Raw genomic sequence first — 5,332 nt, 5'->3', positions numbered from 1 at the left:
TTGCCAAGTAATTGCATTCTTTTGTAGGGTACTCTGATGCCTTCCCCTTACATATCTAGCATCATCTCATTTACTCCTTTCCCAAATATCACAATGACACATTTGTCATAGAATTACAAGTCTAGGATCACTTCAAAATCATCCATGGGGATTACTAAGAAGTTGAGTTCTGCTTTCCATTTTCTAGCTTCACATTTGTTTTATGGCTTCATACGAGAGATCATGAGAGAGCTTCTAGATGGTCACAACAAATGAGACCTCTCCCAAAAGTTATAAGGGTAGCAGCCCTCAGGCCATGGTGCACACACCAACTACAACATCATCAACCATGGTGGATATCATACTGAGGCTACCTAGTATTCATCAACGCTGCCATTCAACCACGAAGCCTTGCCAACACATTTGCTAGCTTTGTGATCCACACAATCAAAAATAATTAATGGACATGATGCTGCTCAACAGCTGCTGTAATCTCTCAGAGAATTGATCTCACTAGCTTCCTCACAACAAATAATTACTTCCAACCTAAGACCAGTGTTGGGGTTCCACCGAGCAGCCAATATCTAACAGGTCGGGCATCTTGTTGATGTATCAGACACTACAACTAGAGCTAGAGTTGCTCGCACTAGCAGAGCTCATCTATTTACATAATTAGAATATAGACCCTTGTGAGTAAGAAGGGTTTGCAAAACTAAATTGAAATCAGAGTGTAACGCTAGATCGAAAAAATGCACAGAAATGTAAAGCTCCAAATTCAAAGGTAAGGAGTGTTGAGTTGTAATGCAATTTGGAGCAGCTCGAAACAAGCAGGAGGGAGAGTCTAGAGAGATAAATACACACGTGTGGAAGATTGAGATATTCTAGAGAGACTGAGACATGTACTATGAGTTGAGAGAGAGAAAGTGGGGATTTAATGCAATGATGCCCCCATAGCCCCCATCATCATAGCCTAGATCCCCCCTCCCAATCTTATACCCACCCCTCCCTTATTTCTGTGGTTTGGAAAAATATTAATGGGGGTCTATCCCTACTATCTACGCTTATGAAATCTTAAAAAATACCCCCTTCCCTTGAACTTACATGATTCCATAAGTTATCCACCATGGTGAACCTCTCAGAGCCATCAAACACATTTGTTCAAAACTTGAAGAAAAAAGAGAGCTCTCAGATTAAAAATTACATTAGATTGATGATGCACAATTGAAGCATGATCAAAGTAGGAACTTGTACTATGCCTATACGTGTTGATGCTTGGAAGTTTGATTCAACTACAAAAAGTGAGTCAATCTACCATCACTTTAAGATTGAGCCTTTGTTAGTCTACTTCTTTTGTATCTTCAAAATCTTCTTCTCTATCTTTTGCTCCTCCACAAGAAAGGCACAAATAATTCTCTCCTGAATTGCCTCTACAGAAAGTGTACTGCCATAAGCTCTATTAACTGTCTTCCTATGTTTACTAAGATGAGAGCCTCTATACAACAAGATGAAAATGTGGAACTAAATGTATGTGCTTGCTAGTTATAGCACACTCGGGACCAAAATCACATTTCTTGGCATATTGAAGAGCATGCCTCCATTTTGGAGTTTTTAAAATGCTCATTTGATTGACTTGGTGGCATAGTTGTGGTACCAATGGTAGGTGATATGCTACACCATGATTCATGCCTATGAAGACTCTTTGTGCCTCCCGGATCTCTTGGAAAAATTCACTACTAAAATACACACCTCCTCTCTCTCTCTCTCTCTCTCTCTCTCTCTCTCTCTCTCGTGCATGTGTGTGTGTGTGTGTGTGTGCGCGCACGTGTGGTCGCACGCACTTTTACTTTGATATTGACAATCTTGAGATGTTTTAGTCAAAACCTTATACCTCAAATTCAAATGCCCCTCCCCTCCCCCCCCCCCCAACCCACCCCAAACCCCAACAAACTAATACCCCATCCCCTCTTGGTTTGTTAAGCTTTCAGGGAAATTAATAGAGGTATACATTCATGTCCTTGAAAAATTTATCTTCCCTTGCACTTATGTGATTCCATAAGTTTCCCATTGTGAAAGTGCTTACCTTTAATAAATAAAGTTGAGAAAAATTATAACACATCGTGCTTACCTTCTTATCGGTCCAATTGACCATAGGGATATCTCAAGTGCTCCTTTCATAAGAACTCTAGGCCTTTATATGCCATTCTAATGATTGTGTTCTCAAGAAAATGCAAGTAATGTAAGAGAAGAGTTAATGAGCTGAATAAATGTTTGTTGATCTGATTGTACCCTTCTTCATGCTTGAAGTAAATTTGTAGACCATTTTCTAGTTTTTCCTACTAAATATAAGCCAAAATCATTGCATTATATGTAATAACATCATGATTAGGCAACTAACTCAACACCTTTTCAACTTCCATGGTAAGTCCATGCTTGCTTATAAGGGCACTTCCAACAAACATGTGTCAAAGAAAGCCCTTCCTCTTGGCTTGAGAATGTAATGCTTGCTAATGTCTAAAGGGACTATGATCCTTGCCACTAGCTCTTGAACAACACATGTGTCCAAGAAAACTCTAGTTTGGATTTTGTAGTCCAGCTAAGTCCCCTCTCTGTCTTAGTGATGGATAATGTCTTTCCCTCCACATCCATAGAAAAAATGTAGTTCCTCTTCAAAGAGGAACAAGAAGCAAGCCAACTCACTTGGCTACCATACACCATCATAGCCTACATTGAAGAAGACAACTACATAGATAGTAGCATGCAACAACAAACTAGCCAAGCACACTATATCAATTTCTACCAATGTAACTCAAAACTACACCACCCATCTCTCTCTCTCTCTCTCTCTCTCTCTCTCTCTCTCTCTTTCTCTCTCAAGCATATACACCAATCCCCCTTCACCCCACCTTGTACTCCATCCCCTTCGTTGTTTTTAAGCTTAGAGGAAAAATATATAGGCTTATGTACTTTTTGAAAAAATCCCCCTCTGCTACACTTATGTGAATTTGTCATGAAGCCGCTTCTCCTGGCAAAGTCTGCTGACTTTAGTAGATTGACATGCCAAGGTGGAGAGTGGTTTCTTCGGCATAGCTAATTGGTATTCAAACTAGTAAGTACAACAGTTGGTTGTGTGGATAAGCTCATGGCTTCACACGAATGTTCACATGAATGTAACTAATTTATGGCTCTACTTAAAAAGCATCGAATAATGAAATATGTGAGCAATTTAATCAGTAGCAGTGCCTCTGTTTTATCTTTTTCTCTCTTTCTATTTTCTACATGGTATCAGAGGCTGGTTTGACGATGGAGGATTCTGACCCCTTTTCTTGCTCCCTGTCTCACCCGTGATCTACTCCACATCTGCTACCGCTGGGCATCTCCTCCTCAAGGCCACGACAATCATTTAGTCACAGTAGAAAATAAACCTTCTTGCGTTTCTTCACCAGTCTCACTGATCCCATCAAAACAGATAAAGAATTACCTACTACTGCAGTTATCAACTCTGCTTTTGCATCACCTATAGTGCCCTCCCATAAAGATAACTCATTAAAAAATATGCAAGATCCACCCTTGCTTGTTGCCCATGATGCAACTTTGGACACGATAGTCTCTTGTCAAAGGCAACCTGAGACCCTCAAAATTCAGGGTAAGTTGCACTATCTTTGGGTCCTACAACCCCTCAAAAATTTTCTTCTTCCACCCCCATACCTGTTTTTCTTTCCTACACCTTCTATTAGCCTTCAACTCATCCTCTTTTTCATGCATCCTCTTCAACCATGGCATCCCTTGCCCCATGTAATTCGTCAACAAATATATCCATTTCCTTGCCATCGGCTGATGAAATCAAGACTAACACAAGCAATTGACGTGATCCAGTTAATCATGTGTATTATGATTAAATTAATTATTTAAGTGAAACGCCAAGTGGCAGCCAAAAAGGCATCGAATCATTATGTACAAATATACATTCTGATAATGAAAACATTCATTCATGCCTCTGTGTGTATTCTTGTGAGAGAGAGCCTGCGTATGATTTCCTACATGATATCAATAACCAGGTTGTGAAATCCACAGAAGCATCGCGTGGTCGGACTGCTCCCGTGCTTGATCACCATGGCGCAAGCGTCAACATCAATGCGAACCTATAAAATCGACAAACTCAGTGATCGGAATTGTCACCCATGGCGCATGACGATGGAGATTATCCTTCAAAAATAGGAGCTCCTCGATATTGTCGATGGAGGTACACCTTGTCCTGATCCGACAGATCCCCAATTGACTAATGATGTTAAATTGTGGGAGGAGCGCGACTTGACCGCGCGTCTTGAACTTCTACTTCATATGGATGATGCCCAAAAACAGTCTGTACACATGCAAACCACTGCAAATTCCATTTGGACCCAACTTCGTGATACCTATGAACCAAAATCCGTTGGTAGTCAGGTACACAATCTTAAAACACTCATTAATCTAACTATGCAAGAAGATAAACAAGTAGAAAATTTTTTACAATCTTGGCATTTAAAAATGGATGATGTCCTACTTTCGGGGTTGGATCTTCCACCCCGTGTTTAGGCCATTCTTCTTCTTTCCGCTCTCCCACCTTCCTGGCAATCTTTTACATCTACTCAATCTGCCCAAGCCACTTTGACTGTACCCACCCTGATTCCACTGATTTTACAAGAAAATTCAATGCGCCAAGCAAATCAACACGCACAACCCTCACCAAGTACATTAGAAATGTACGTACAAACTAAAGGGAAATTTCAAAAGAATCCCCGCCATAATTTCTCTCGTCCACACTATCCTTCATGCAAAAATTTTACACCACGAGGGTCCAAACCCAATTTCAGTATAACTACACCCTATTGCCGAATTTGCAATAGGACAGGACATTCCTCTAAAGAGTGTTGGCATCGTTCTAAACGTCGCCCCAATGGGCATAAGGCACAAGCACATTGTGCCTGTGCATCTGATTCATCTAGTCATGAATCAGATGAACAATATTCTCCAAGCGAATCTCCATCAGATTGCTCGGATGGTGATGATGCTTTACTTGCTTTTATGGCCTAAGTGATGTTCCCACCATCTCACTACATACATGGATTCTCGATACAGGGGCTACCTACCATCTTACTACAAATAAAGAATATTTAAGAAACTATAAAGAACTCAATAAACCACGAGATGTCAGATTTGGAAACAATAATTCCCTTACCGCTGTTGGCATGGGTGATGCCAACATTGAACTAACTGATGGCAAAGTAGTTCTCATTAGGGAAGTTTACTATGTGCCTAACCTCGCTAAGAACCTTCTCTCCATTAGTAAACTTACTAGCGAAGATACTTATTTAGA

At 40.5% G+C, this 5,332-nt stretch overlaps 1 pseudogene; it reads left to right on the top strand.

Annotated features, from left to right (window-relative positions):
* Positions 1–4,170: 4,170 nt before the first annotated feature.
* On the top strand, positions 4,171–5,049 carry LOC148032532 (uncharacterized; annotated as a pseudogene).
* Positions 5,050–5,332: the final 283 nt, after the last annotated feature.

Source organism: Lygodium microphyllum, chromosome 8 (genome assembly GCF_053477565.2).
Source record: "Lygodium microphyllum isolate KBCC chromosome 8, Lygodium_microphyllum_v1.1.10, whole genome shotgun sequence".
NCBI lineage: Eukaryota > Viridiplantae > Streptophyta > Polypodiopsida > Schizaeales > Lygodiaceae > Lygodium > Lygodium microphyllum.
Note: the sequence above shows the minus strand (reverse complement) of the source record. Positions and strands in the feature narration are given on the sequence as shown.